Source organism: Corylus avellana, chromosome 9, assembly GCF_965113065.1.
Source record: "Corylus avellana chromosome 9, dhCorAvel1.hap1.2, whole genome shotgun sequence".
Taxonomy (NCBI): Eukaryota; Viridiplantae; Streptophyta; class Magnoliopsida; order Fagales; family Betulaceae; genus Corylus; species Corylus avellana.
The window spans coordinates 7,140,034-7,156,061 of record NC_142498.1 but is presented as its reverse complement, the minus strand read 5'-3'; the positions used below and the strand labels follow the sequence as shown (position 1 = coordinate 7,156,061).

The 16,028-nt window shown below is 36.3% G+C and overlaps 1 pseudogene; it reads left to right on the top strand.

The window, feature by feature from the left end:
* The first annotated feature begins 8,231 nt into the window (after nt 1-8,231).
* LOC148583650 (cysteine-rich receptor-like protein kinase 10) lies at nt 8,232-11,665 on the top strand (annotated as a pseudogene).
* Nucleotides 11,666-16,028: the final 4,363 nt, after the last annotated feature.

The window sequence follows — 16,028 nt, the reverse complement described above, 5'->3', positions numbered from 1 at the left end:
ACGATCTTTTGAGCCTGGTGAGAAAGTCCTTCTTTACAATTCACGGCTGCATCTTTTTCCAGGCAAGTTGAAATCTCGGTGGACAGGCCCATTTATCATTCGAACAGTTTTTCCTCATGGGGCCATTGAGATTGAGGATCCTCAGAATGGTAACACCTTCAAGGTAAATGGACAGAGATTAAAACCATTCTTAGAGTTGAGGAGTAAGGAGATTGAGACGACATTGTTGGAGGATCCGAGTTATTCTGAGTGATTGTCGTCTTTTGTGGAGAGTCTGGCTGAAGCCTTAAAACTTAGCGCTTGTGGGAGGCAACCCTCATTCTTTCCCTTACCATTTTATCTTGTTTGTTTGTTTCTGATGTGTTTTTCAGGGCAAGTGTCTGCCATTCAAGTTTGGGGGAGCATTCTCCTATGTTACACCCGACTTGCGCCGCGCACCTGGTATTGTATCTCTGGACCCATTGGGGACAATGTGTCATTTTAGTTTGGGGGTGGGGTAGACATTTCTCTGTCTTTTTCCTTAATTATTCGTGTTGTTTATATATATATAATAAAAAATAAAAAATAAAAAAAAATCTGCTATGTTATTGATTAAGCAAGGATAACACCTATTCTGTGGTTTGCATGTCATTGGTCTATTTAGCATTTTGAACACAGCATGTCAGTAGGAATCTGAGTCTTTTGACTCATTGTTGGATTAGAGAGATTTCACATGTTCGAGTTTATCACCACGAGCACACTAGCACAGAATCGGTGAGGTATAAGATTTGACTTGATTAGGGTATATTTTGAGATAGGTAGGATGACGTGTGATGAAACCATGGCTTGAAAAAAAAAAAAAAATCAAATCAGTTTGAGCTTCTCATTGAGTAACCGGACCTCATGCCTCACAAAGCATTGAGTGTTCGCATAAAAAGATGAGAAACCTAACTTGGTTGGTTGTATGGCTAGTTTGGCTTCGTAGCCTAGTTGACTTGAGTAATTAAGCCCTTAGGGATGTTTCTACATCCAGTGCCCTAAAACCATTTGGTTTGGGAGTCTCTGGCCCAACACTCGTTACATGGGTCAATTAGAAAGCTTAAGGAAGCTAAGCATTGCACAGCCTATACAAAAAAACAAAAAAAACAAAAAAAAAAATTAAGCCTTGGTTGTTTCATCTGAGCAAATTCCTATCACATCTAAAGTACACCCAAGTTTGAGAATAAATTGAAGCCTCCGGATTTTATGGTAGTCTCACATTGCACTTATTGGAACATGTGTTGTCTCAAAATTTCCATCTTTGAGTTGAATGATTTGTGCTTATCTTGATGATGTGATTGTGGTGTTCATTATGATAAACCTACTCATGATGTTAAAAACCATGTGTTTGTGTGGAAGTCCTTGTTTATGAAATAACATAGTGCATAAATGTTTGTGGGTATCATTCCTGTTAAACCCTCACGAGACTTCACTCGTCCTCTAGGGATACCTAGGGGTTTAAAAGGCTTGTTGCATGCGCTAAATGCAATCGTATATCCCACGAAAGATGGATTGATCTTTTGTTTTCTGTTTTTCCATTCTTGTTTTTAGTTTTGTATTGCTAAGGGACTAGCAATATGTAAGTTTGGGGGTGTGATAAGTGCTAAAATATTTATATTTTCAGCCCTTAACTTGGATGTTTTAATCCTTTGGTTTTGGTTAATTAGGACATTTTACTGCCTTTTTGTATTTTCTTTGTTTTATAGGCTTTTGGAAGAAAAGAAAGCATTTCTGAAAAAATTCCAAGCTTAAAGGGGCAAATTGGGAAGACCTAGAGGATATGGTTAAGCTTAACCAATCATGGTTAAAGTTTAATCAAATAAAGGAAATGATTAATTCGGAATTTCTCAATATGAAGTCAAATCGGATTGGATGCAAAATTGGATTCTGAATACGTCTCGGTATTTTGACCATAACTTTCATCTCAGATATCCGATTGAGGTGATTCAAGCGTTATTGGAAAGCTAACTCAAACTACTACAATTCATTGTGAAATAGCATTTTCCCAATTCGGAGCACCGCAAGGCCAAAATCATGCCGCAAGATAAGACCGCAATTCTGGGCGAATCCTATTCCGATTTGGGCTTAGGTTTTCTTTATCCTAATTGGGCTTGGACTTAAATCTCCGAAATTCCTAGGATTACTAGGGCTTCTAGGGCTCTCCTAAGCCATATAAATAGACCTCTAAGCCTCACAATTGGAGGAGGCCGTTTTAAGCTGAATTACGACGTATTGCCGTGAGGAAGCTTTTGCTTTGTTTTCCATTGTAAGTTTTATTCTTTCGATGATGACAATTCAATTGGTGATTATTTTTGTTATCATGAGAGGCTAAATCTTTCAACTAAGGTTGAAGATGAAGCTTCGTCATTGACAAACTCATGTATTCTCGTATTTTGTTTATACAATTTTGACTTCGAATAAGGATGTTGTAGATTTTCATTCAATTGCTTGATTTATATCTTTTAATTGAATGTGATGAACTATTATGTGTTGGAGTTGGATATTTGATGTGTTTCATCCTTCGGATACATCAAATCATTCGATTGAAATCGGATATCCGTTGTGATTCGTTAACCAAACGGATACATAGGATGATTTAATTTCGAATCGGATATTTGTTGTGATTTGTAAAAATGGGTGGATTCATTGAATGATTTAAACTTGATATTTGTAAAACATCGAATATAGTTTTTCGATTGTAGGAACAAATACGAGAATATAGAGTTAAGATTTGGCGAAGTGAATTCTAAAACCTTACTGTTCTTTACCATTTTATTTCATTATTTTCTTTAGTTTATGTTTTATTTTGCACGACAAAAATCACAAAATTCGGAACTAGGTTAAAATAGAGTTGGTTTAAATAGAAATTGGTTTACATAACACAAATCCCTGTGGATCGACCTCGCACTTGCACACACGCTATATTGCACACGACTCGTGCACTTGCGAGTACAATTAAATTTGTACATCAGCGAATGCCAAATAATGGAGTGGTGGTGACTGGCTCATCAGCTGCGGTGCCCTTAATGCCCTTTTTCCACAGAATGTATGTGATCAAATAGGGGAAAGGCAATCCCCATGAATGTGTGGACTCGGCTCCCCCAATGTGCACTCCATTCCAAAATTTATGGATTTGGTTCCAAATGATGTTAGGAATGGAGTACCATGCATCCTTGTGAAAGGCGTAGAGAGTTTGGTGGAATTGATCATGCCTTTGAGTTTTGTGTCCCATGGGGAAAGCATTTCGGTGTAGGATGGAGTCCACAAACCACAACCTTCGAGGTAGCTTGGACCGACTGCCGGCATTGTGGTGGACATCCGCATAGAGCCCTTGGCACATATCTTCAATGATTTCCGCCACATAGTATCGGGGAGGTTGCTCTGCAAGATTTGCAGTTTCTGGAGGATGCTCATCATTACACTGCAAGGCTGCGGCTATGTCGGCTCTCGTCACATGAACAATTTGCCCTCGTACTTTTGAGGAGAGAGTGGCCGAGTTGTCACAATCATGGGAAGCTTGGCGTAGAATTCAACGACCAGCTTCCTGTAGGCGGTAGAGGTGACCGATTTAAAGAGTTTATTGAGACCCCTTCACTTAAACTCGGCGACCGCCCATTGAGTCGCCTCATTGTGTTGAAAATCTCCTCGAATGGCGAAGGTTGTTTCAAACAGCAGCTCTCGCTCCTCAAAAGTGGGCGGAAGAGAGATAGCTTGAGTATCGGCCCTTCTAGAGGATGAAGCACGTGTTCTAAGCATTTTGAACTTGGTCGGGGACTTTTGTCGAACAGGTGGTGCGCACTTCTGATGACCACAAGGACAACTTCGGCCAAGGATGCTCCAAATTCCCTGCAAATTCACAACAATCCAAGACAGTGGCAGTGTGGGTGGATAAGCACCCACAATTGCAAGAAAAATTGAAAAAAATTGGGGGTTGGATAAGTGTTCGGAGATATTGAGGGTTGGGTGAGAATGGGATGTATGGAGTGTTTGTTTGGTGAAAGATGATGGTAAGGTGGCCGGAAAAGGGTCTTAGATGGTGGTGGTGTAGTGGATTTGGTGAAAGCAAGGTGAAAAATAGCAGAAGAATGAGTATCGGAGGTAGGGAGTTGGAGAGGGCCTGTACGGCGCCGGGACAAAGTTGTGGACCATGGGGAAAAAAGTGACCTAAATAGGTCGCAGGCCCTGCTGCCCGAGTGCGCTCGATCGCACTCCAGGTGCGCTCGATCGCATTCGGTCTGAGGTGCGCATACCTGGGCATAGTGCGCTCGATCGCACCTAGGGTGCGTTTGATCGCACTAACAGAAAGTATCGAGGCACCTTTCGGTAACTGCGCTCGATCGTAGGTACCCTGAGATCGATCGTAGTATCAGAATTTTTTTTTTTTTTTTTGAAAAATCAAACAAAAGAAAAGCAAAGGTCAAAACATCAAGGATAATCAAAACATATGTGAAGGAAAGAAAGTAAGATGAAAAGACAAGAGAGAAAATGTTACCGCCCTCTTAGTGGCTTCAGTACCACTGTTGTGAGTAGATGCGCTTGAGGTTCTTGCCTGCTCAAACGCGTCTACTGGTGACTGTAGGACTCCTAGTGTGAAGAGCTGCACTTGAGCTCTTCAGAATTTGGCTCAAGTGCTCTTGTAGGAGCAGGACCTCTTAAAACTGTGACTGCCTTTAGCTGCTGGTGATTGCCTGGGTTAGGTATTGTTTAAGCTGGAAATTCTCCTTGCTTCCTCTCACTTAGCTCCTTTGCCATCTGACCCATTTGCACTTCCAGCTTTTGTATGGCTTGCTAAGTCTTTGTATTGACATGTTTTTGATCAGCCATGAATTGTTATTGTGAAGTCACCAGGTTATGTATCATATTCTCCAGTTGGTTCATCTTTGGCTTTTGAGCTGGTTGGCTTGCTTGCTGGGGCCCTTTCTACTGTCCTTGATTATTGCTCCAGGAGAAATTTGGATGGTTACGCCATCCTGGATTGTAAGTATTGGAGTATGGGTTGTTCTTGTGGGGTAATTGTTTTGTCCCACAAAATTCACCTCTTCTTGTTCTGCAAAAGAAGATAAAGGACACTTCTCCTTGGTGTGATCTAAATGGGAACAAATAGCACATACCTGAATTGGTGTGTCCTGTTGCAGAGGTGAAATTTTCTGAACAGTCATGGCCTTGACAAGCATATCCAATTTCTTTTCTACTGCAGCCAACTGATGGGTTGATCCCCCACTGATGTTCACTTCATACATGCCCTTGCTTTTGATTCCTTTCCTTCCTCTTGAGCAAAATTGCTGTGAGTGCTCACTTAATGTCTCAAAAAGTTCCACAGCTTCCTCACTACTCCTTTCCATAAGTGTTCCTTTGCAAGCTAAATCAACCATCCCTTTGTTAGTATCATCTAATCCTTCATAGAAAATTTGTACATGCTCATCTTGAGGAATATTGTGATGTGGGCACTTTAGAAGTAAGGAATTGAAGTGGTCCCAGGCCTCAAAGAACAAATCTCCGTCTCGTTGTTGGAACATTTGAAGTTCCCTTTTAAGTTGTTTTGTCTTCTAGGCTGGGAAAAACCTCTTCAGAAACTTGGTGGTCAATTCGTCCCAAGTGTGGATAGATTCTGTAGGCAAGGAATTGTACCATAGTTTAGCATTATCTTTCAAGGAAAAAGGAAAGAGGACTAACCTTAGTCTCTCTGGAGTTAGGCCTTGGACATGTTGCAACTTGCATAAGTCAAAGAATTCCTTAAGATGCAAGTTGGGATCCTCAGTAGCTGTGCCTCTGAAGTGGGTCAATGCATTAAGGATTTGGGGAGAGATACAATAGCTGCTGTCCACCTCCGGTTGATATGCTATGCATGAGGGTTGATGGAGGTTTGCTGGGACGTATGCTTGCTTCATTGGTCTCCTCACCCGTGGTGGATTTACTTCTAGGGGTCTTGGCCCAATTGGATTTTCTTGCAAATCTTCCATTTCAACTTCTTCTTCTTCTTTGTCTCTAGGTCGTTGTCGAATTGTCCGCCCAATTTCAGGATCGAGTGGAAGAACAGTTGAGGCTTGAGATCGACGACCTTGCATGAACTCGATTACTTCTTCAGTTAGGCAGCTTTAGTACTGCCTGGCCTGGAAGCTCCCTGGAACTGCGCTGGATCGCAGGTTGGTGCATTCGATCGCAATGCGCTCGATCGCACTTGGCTAGCGATTGATCCCAGTCACAGAATGCCAATCCGCAACCTGCAACAGAAAACAGAAAAGTTAGGGAAAACGAGAAATTCTTTTTGGTTTTTGCTAACACTAAATTAAAAAGTGAAAATTAAAATAACAAAACGAAAGGAAAATAAATTTAAACAAAATTCGCCGCAATCCTCGGTAACGGCACCAAAAACTTGATGTGCAAATTATCTTCCTAAATTAATAGGTAAATAATTGTACGTTTTACCTGCAAGTGCACAAGGTCAACATGGTAGAATAGGGTGCAAGTACAGGATCATTCCCACGAGAATTGCTGAATTTTAGTTTTAAAAGTAAATTCCTTAAGCAAAAGTAAAATAAAGATTGATTGTTGAAGTGATGATAATAAAGAGCAGGGCTTTGATATCCGCCACTAATTATATTAAGCTAATATATCAATATGCCAATGCTTTGATCAAGTTATGCATATTTGATGTTTGTCAACCTAAAGGCATGGTGTATACTCCTTAAGCTATAGATTTCCCTAAGCAACAAGTTAGGCATGGTGTATACTCTAACTCTTTTCTCCCCTAAAGGATTTAGCATGGTATATACTAAGTTGTTTTTTAGAAAAGCATATGTTCTATAGAAATTGACGAACACACAAGGCCTAGGGCATGGTATATACTCTCGGTTCCCAATGTTGATTAACCCAAGAATCCGGCGTGGATATCTCTTGTTACTTATGTTAAACACAGGACTCAGTCATCCAAATTGATTTAACTAACTAGTCCATACCACATGCATATGTTGATCAGGCACACACATATAAGGAATTCAAGCAAGCAAGTATTAATCAAGTTAAATAGCACAACAAGATCATCACAAAGGCGCCAATATTGAAATATTAACAAAACATAACTAGGGCTTCAATCCAGCCCTACTAAATAAATTAGCTACACATAGAGTTGATGTTAAACATCGTCATAAAAGAAAAGAGTGGATAAGAATAAACCCGAGACTTGAACTTAAGAGCTCTTATTCTTTTCCTTCTCCAAGCCTGTCTATTCTCATAGCTTAGGAGTCTATTTATAGGCTTTAAAAGTCCTTGGAAAAGCAGTAAACCCTAGGGATTTCGTAGGGTTTCAATCCTATTACTATTGGGAGTTGAAAAACCCTAATATGGAAATAGGGACATCTTAGCCGAAACCTTGGTTTGTCTCCTGCGCACGGGTGCGATCGATCGCAGCCCGTGTGCGCTCGATCGCAGGTCTGGGATCGACCCTTCTTTTGGCATGCGCTCGATCGCTCCTGGCCAGCTTTGTGATATGTCCTCTCGGGTACTGCGCTCGATCGCAGGTACCCTGCGATTGATCGTAGTGTCAGGGAGTTCCGATTTTTCCCATCTTCTCTCTTTGAGCCCAGATCACCCAGTTTTACTTCATTTTCTTCCGAAAGCCTGTAAAAACGTAAAAAACATAAAAAGGAATTAAAATGGCCTAATTAAGTAAAACCAAAGGAATAAAACATGCAAGTTAAGGGCTGAAAATATGAATATTTTAGCACTTATCAGGACCTTGCTACAGTGACTGAAGTTGCTGTGTTAGGGGTCTAATAATAGAGGTATTTTAGGATTAAAATGCCTTAGGATAATATGTTATCTTTATAGATAACATTAGAAGTAGAGACTAGAATTTAAATATTAGAGATAAGTATTATCATTAGAGTAGTTTATTCTACTTAGTCTTTTATTGTCACTATGCATTATAATTGTCTATTTAAAGACATTAAGCTCATTAATAAATTAAGTAGAATTAATCCCAAATATTGTGTTTGAAAAAAGATTTCAAGGTTTCTTCAAAATCTAAATGGTCTAATTTCCCTCAGAATTTAAGGTGTGGCTCAGAACCTAAATTCTATCCCCTTTATGTATTTGTGTTTGCAAAAATCATTCACATAACATGTTGCTTCAAATAAGAGACTTTTGCTTTCGATTAAGATGCAAATCGAGAAGCAAGTGCATTCCACGCCTGTCGAGCTATGTTTAATCCATAGATGGAAGACAATACACTCTCCGAGAGTGTTATGGTGAACCAAGTTAGGAGATATTGGTCCTTTTTTTTGCCATATTAAGTAGTCAGGAAAAACTACATTAGTCATTTTTCCTGATTCGTCAAGCAAATATTTCAATGGACGTGGCTCAGTGCCATCCATAATACCCATCAGATCATAACTTTTGAAAATGGGATTGAATTGTATTACCCAATTCATACACCTGTTGGGAACTTCTAACTTTTTGAAGTGGCAGGTTGTAAAACCAGGGTGTTGAAGGGTGGTAGTAGTGGGAGGTGTGGATGAGAAAGCCATTTGAGGATATAGTGGTGTTAACAAAGATGCTCTGATACCATGTAAGAAGTTGTAATGCAATGAATTCTTCCTTATTATTTACATTGGAATGCACTAGGCATTATATACACAAAATACACATGTGACCGTTGATGTATACATGGAAAGTAATACTAAAAATATACAAACAAAATGAAACTCAAATAAGGATTAATGGCTGGGATATGGTGTGCACATTGATTATCTTTCCTTGCATTGTCCAATATCCTTTGTTGCATGATGGTTGCTTGTTGATGATACTTTCCATTTTTGAGTATCACGGTCCTTAGCTAGAGTTATAGTTGGTTTCACAACTGCCACCACCATGCTCATCGTATCAAAGAAATTGATTCCATCATATCTTCTCAATTGCTAGTCTAACTGGTATATCTTCTCCACCATGGTCCATGAACCTAGCTTTTCTCTTTTGAGCCAATAGAGAGTTTTGGAGCCTAACCTTTTAAAAACATTCATATGTGACTTTTAAAATTATCATTTGATTAAAATTTAATAAAGATCCATCACAAATTTAAATGGCGTTTTAAAAGCTACTTATAAGTGTGAGAAATTAGATGTGAAAAATAGGAGTATTACTCTTTGAGCAAACAATGAAGAAAAAATTGCTAGACGCTAAGACGTGTGGTTGGTCTTTTTATGGTTACCTTGCTCAACTTACGAAAATAGGTTACTCGTGGAAACACTCGTAGGATTGCCGACTCATTGTAAATATTGCCTACTAACTAACTTTGCTCATCTTAAGAAAAAAGGTTATTTGGTCAGTAGGTTTAAGATTTTGTTTACCACTAATTAATAAATATTGCCTACTTGTCAATAAAATATTATTTTTATTATTATTTAGAAAATGGTTCAAATTTCTCAATAGTGATATATAGCACACCCGACTGTGAGTGAACAATGCTCATGTAAGGTGAAAGGCAAGTTTGAATTTATTGTTTCAAATTTTTTTTAATCTTTTTGTGTTTTTAAATCCAGATGGACTGTTCACTCAGCGTGAGCACTGCTCACTCACACCGAGTGTGCTATATATCACTACTCGAAATTTCTTCCAACCTATTCTAATAAGTGACAAATGTCATTTAACATGTCCAGATTTTTCAAAAATTAATAATGACTGTTAAGAATATTAAAGAAAATATGTGAAAGATAACACTTGACACTTATTAGAATATGTTAGAATAAATTTTTTCCAAACTAATTTAAAAGAAATTTATGTCCTTTTGAAAACACCATTAAATTATAAAAAAACGACTCTCCCCCACAACTTATAAATGAAACGGGAATAATATATATATAGTCGATTGAGCTACCTCTTGGAGACGAAACGGGAACAATATTGTTTATGCAAGACATAATAGGCCTCGTATAATTACTCTACAACTAAAGCTGCCACCAACAACTTTTTAGATAATAACAAGCTAGGTGAAGGCGGATTTGGTGCGGTTTACAAGGTAAATTATTTGTTTTATTTTTTTCTTCTTGTTTTTGGGCTATTTAGTTTCATTTTATGTTACTTTTTTTTAGTTTTTTTTTTAGTTTTTTTTTTTTAAAAAAAACAAAACAAAAAAGTAGTATAGTGTATCTAGTAATGCAAAATTTGACAATGCCTAAGCTTTAGGTTTTGGGATTAGAAATTGTAGGTAGTAAGCTATTCTAACAACTTCTTAAACTACATTCTCAGGGGATACTTTCTAATGGACAAGAAATAGTTGTAAAGCGATTATCAAAAAGTTTTGAACAAGGGGGAGAAGAATTTAAAAATGAGGTTATAGTGGTTGCCAAACATCAACACAGAAATCTTGTAAGGCTATTGGATTTTTGCTAGAAAGAGAAGAAAAGGTACTTGTTTATGAATTTGTGCAAAACAAAAGTCTTGACTACTTTCTATATGGTTTGTCCCTTATAGGCATATATCTATTTTTTTTTTTTTTTTTGTATGTCGTATGAAATTGGATATGAGTTTTCATTCAAGAAATGCCCAGTTAACTATTGGATTAACTATTACAAAATTCATTTTGTGTTGTAAAACTTACAAGAGTATAACAGAATAAATTTTATTTTATGAATATTAATTCTATTTTCTTGATTAATTTAATTATTTTGATATATAATTGACTTTAGTTCATTATTCTAACGTGAATATTGAATTTAGGTGAATATATAGACCTTGAAAGACAAAAACAACCGGATTGGCCAACACGTTACAAAATCATTAAAGGCATTGCTCAAGGGATTATTTATCTTCATGAAGATTCTCGGTTTATAATTATACATCGTGATCTTAAAGTTAGTAATGTTTTGTTAGATGAGGATATGAATCCAAAAATTTCAGAATTTGGCATGGCAAAGATTTTTGGAATTGATCAAACCCGAGGAAACACTCATAGGATTGCCGGCACATTGCAAGTAATGTTACGTGCATTACATTGTTTATGTAACACAAGTGAGAGCATGCATGTCTTGTGGCTGACATTTTTGTATGAATGATGCTAGTTTGTAGTGGTTACATGTCTCCAGAATATGCTATGCATGGATAGTTCTCTGTAAAGTCAAATGTATATAGTTTTGGTGTCTTAATTTTTGAAATTATAAGTGGAAAGAAGATCAGTTCTTTTAATCAATCAGACGGCAGTACTAGATCCTTTTGAGCCATGTGAGTAGTATGAACCAAATGTTCTAATGTTGTTTTTCTATGCTGGTACAATCATCATCACATGATATTTATGTAATACTACTTAACCAATTGATGCAGGCTTGGAAACTTTGGAGGGATGGAACACCCTTGGATTTGGTGAATCCAACATTGGGAGACTCTTACTCGAGAGATGAAGTCATTGAATGTCTCCATATTGGCATACTATCTGTACAGAATGATCCAGTTGATAGGCCAACAATAGAATCCATAGTTCTCATGCTAATCAGTTACCTAGTTCCTCTGCCGTCACCTAAAGAACCAGCATATTTATTTAGAAGTGTAGGAGAGCAAAACATGCAATCAAATGAGATAGAGTCAGATCAATCTAGAAGCAAATCACTACCTATGTCTGTCGATGAAGCATCATAGTAAGAGTTTAAGAGTCTTTCAGCTGTTTTGCAGTAGGAGTAAGTTGTAAGTCTATATAAATACAGTTTATGAATATAATTGATAGAAAGAAGTTTATTTTCAAATATATATTTGAAGGAGGTTCAGGTTCACTTTAAGTAGCCTACCCAAATCTCTTAATAGTATGAAATTATTGGCTCCTATAAGACTATCTCCATGTTATCACCTCAAGATTCTTTATGTTTGTCTTAATGTTGTTATGGAATGTGGCAATTTTTTCCCCAAACTTACCTTTCTTTCTCTTTGTTGGGTGCAAACTATTACTATAATCCTTACTAACTAGTTGTCCTGCAAAATAAAAACCAAAGTTTTGATACTAATTTGTTGTGACGAAATAAATTTGAGAATCTCAAACAAACATAATAAAGTAATGTAGTTCGGTTTGACAAGCCTACATTCATAGGCGTTGATGACCAGAAGAAAATTTTGTTCGATTTATTTAATGTAAATAAATAATTTATTTTGGGTATTTCAAATAATTATGAAATTTATTTTATATCTAAAAGTTCTATATTCATTTAATTGAAAGATTTTCTCTCTTTCAAGTCAATCCAAATTTTTGGAGGGAAAACCAAAATTTTGAAGTGTACTGAAAAAGAGTTTTCCCCACATTGACTAGATATAAAAATGCCAACTTGTTTATAAAAAATCCTCTTCAATTAACAATAAATTGATTGATAAAAAAAAAAAAAGCTGGCGGGGGCAAAATCGCCTGTAACGAGCCCCTTTGGAAGGGTTACGATTCATGACCATTAGATCAAATGATCTTGGGCCGTTAGATGTATCCTAAATCACTATAAATATAACTGTTTGGTCATAGGCAAAGACACAATCTCTTACTTCATTCTCCAACAAATTTTCTTGTGTGCTATTCTCCCCATAAAGCTATTCTAAAGTAACATATATAATTCTTTGAACTATTGAGAGCCCCTACTATCAAGTTGTGACCCGCCTCAAAACCCGTTTCTAATGCCTTAAAACTCGTCTAGAGGTGGAAGGTTAACCCTTTAAGAATTTGATCACCCTAAAATCTAGTGTATTTTGGCCCAAGTTATTTTTGTGCACTTTTTATATTTTGCGGGGACTGTAAAAATGGGGTTTTAAGGCTCATCCTGATATAAGTTAAACTCTAAATAATTTTGTTAAATCTTTTAACATTTAAAAATGGGATAAAATGGAAACCAAAGAGTACAACTTCAATCAACAAATTGTTGTAGCCTTGATAGATAGCAAAATGTATCCCTGTAAGAGCAGCCATGGATTCTCCCTTTTTACATAAGTGGAATGAAGTTTTTTGGTCAATGCTGAGATGATTTCACCCAATGAGTTGTTTAGGAGTGGCTGAAAAAGAAGCATTAGTAGTAACATCAAAGTTAATCTTCAAAGAAACTGTGAGAGAAGGTTGCCAAAACATCCTTAATGGGGATGTACGAAAATACCTTAGCATTCAATTTTGATAAAGTTACTTCGTATCATGCCAAACGATATAATTAGTATTATACCAAACAATGAAGAAAACATTGCCGGACTCTAATTACGGCTACTTTTAGCTCAACTTATGGACATAGGTCACTATAATTAATAAATATTGCCTAATTGTCAGTAAAATATTATTTTTATTATCATTATTTAGAATACACCTATAGTTATAAACAATTCTACCCCACAACTTATAAATGAAACGGGAATAATATTGTTTATGCAGGAAAAGGTCAAATCTCATTGCTGGCAACTATTGCCATTGTTGCTCCGATTTCTGTTCGTGCTATGCTATTCGTTATGGGCTACTGCTTCCTTAGAAGGAGAGCAAGAAAGAAGTACAATGCCATACAAGAAGGTGGTGGTAAAATATAAATGATTTAATTTTATGGGACTTGGTTAAGATGCAATTATTATGCAGCTAGAGTGAGAGGACATGAAAATTGTCCACATGCTTGGTAGCCAGGTGTCCAAATCGCCTAGCTAGCAAGTGCGTGGCTAACCTATCCTCTCATATTAACGGACATAAATTTGTTATAAATTGATTTGTAGTTAATTCATATAACGCATCTAATAAAGTGATGTGTCCCAAAACTATTAAAAAAAACATGTGTTTCTCATATGTTATTAAAAAAAATGCAATTCTTATATGTTAAGAGACACATCATTTTATTAGATGTGTTGTATGAATTAACTACAAACCAATTTGTAACAAATTTTTGTCCCAGATTAACTGCCTAAAGTATATTTTCTGCAGAACTAAAGTCTACGAATTTGTAAAGAGAAGAAAATATACTTGTCTACGAATTCGTGCAGAACAAAAGTCTCGACTGCTTTCTATATGGTTTGTCTCTTACAGGCATATATCTAATTTTTTTTGTATGTCATATAAAATTATACGAGTTTTTCATTCAAGAAAGGCTCAATTAACAATTCGATTAACTATTAAAAAAATTCATTGAATGTTGTAGAACTTAAAAGAGTAGAACAAACTAAATTTTAATTTCATGATTAATTGAATTATTTTGATATATAATTCAATTTAGTTCATGATTCTGACGTGAATATTGAATTTTGGTGAATACATAGACATTGAAAGACAAAAACAATTGGATTGGCCTACACGTTACAAAATTATTAAAGGGGTTGCTCGAGGAATTATTTATCTTCATGAAGACTCTCGGATCATAATTATGCATCGTGATCTTAAAGCTGGTAATGTTTTGTTAGATGAGGATATGAATCCAAAAATTTCAGACTTTGGTGTGACAAAGATTTTTGGAATTGATCAAACTCGAGGAAACACTTGTAGGATTGCCGGCACATTGTAAGTAATGTTACATGCATTACATTGTTTATGTAACACAAGTGAGCATGCATGTCTTGTGGCTGACATTTTTGTATTAATGATGCTGGTTTGCAATGGTTACATGTCTGCAGAGTATGCCATGCAATATGCATGGACAATTCTCTATAAAGTCGGATGTACGTATAGCATTGGTGTCCTAATTCTTGAGATTATAAGTGGAAAGAAGATCAATTATTTCAATCAATCGGATCGTACCACTAGACACCTTTTGAGCCATGTGAGTAGTATGAGCCAAATGTTCTATTTTTTTTTTTCCTATGCTGATACAATCATCATCACATTTGTGTGGGGGAAGACAAGTGATATTTTTGTAATATTACTTAACCAATTGATGCAGGCTTGGAAACTTTGGAGGGATGGAACGCCCTTGGATTTGATGGATCCGATATTGGGAGACTCTTACTCGAGAGATGAAGTCATTAAATGTCTCTATTTGGCTTACTATTTGTACAAAATGATCCAGTTGATAGGCCAACGACATAATCCATAGTTCTCATGCTAAATAGTTACTCGGTTCCTCTCACGTCACCTAAGGAACCAGCATACTTCTTTAGTAGTGTAGGAGAGCAAAACATGCAATCAAATGAGACAAATTAAGTCGGGCCAATCTAGAAGCAAATCACTACCCATGTCTGTTGATGAAGCATCTATTACTGATGTATACCCTCGGTAGCATTATGGTGGCCGATGCCTGATCCGAAATTAAAATACAAAGAAAACAAGGTGCATCTCCCTCTATGCTTAGAACTTGATGCCCATTCATAATTTTGTCTCAAATTATAAGTAGGTGTATTTAATTGCAAGTTGTTTTATATTTGGACCACTCAAATTTGTGAAGTAGAAACGACATAGTGGAAGACTAAAATAACTAATCAAAGAGCAACTTCTTTAATTCTGCAAAGAGAAGGGTCTTCGTTTTTTACTCAAAGATAAGCTCAAACCCGAAGGTTGAGAAAAGAATTCAAACTCCACAGAGATTTGAGAGAATTTCTCAGATTTTATAATAATTCAATTAAGTCCCTTTTTTACATTACAAAGTAGCATATTTACCGAAGAGAAATACTTGTACAGAAAGTAGACCTAATCCTAGTAGTAATAGTAAACATAATCATAATAATAAGGAAATGAAATAATTAAAGTAAATCTAATCCTATTATGGAAAGGAAATAAAACCCTAATCAAATAAAAATCTTCTACAAATAAAATCCTAATAAAATAAATAAAATATTAATATAAAATTGACAATCAACGAAAATAGTGACAATCTTTCCTTTTGTACTTCCATTATCTGAGAACGGGTAAAATTTTAATCAAGCGGCGCTGCTCTAATATTATTTTTGATATTTTTGATATTTTCGTTTTTATCGAAAATATAGGTAAATATCGTCCTACATCAAGAAATGATTCACTTCAATATTTTTTTCCATATTTTTCCCGTCTTAATCCTATAAATTCAATAGATCAACCATTAGATTTGTAGACTCATGTAGATCCCATA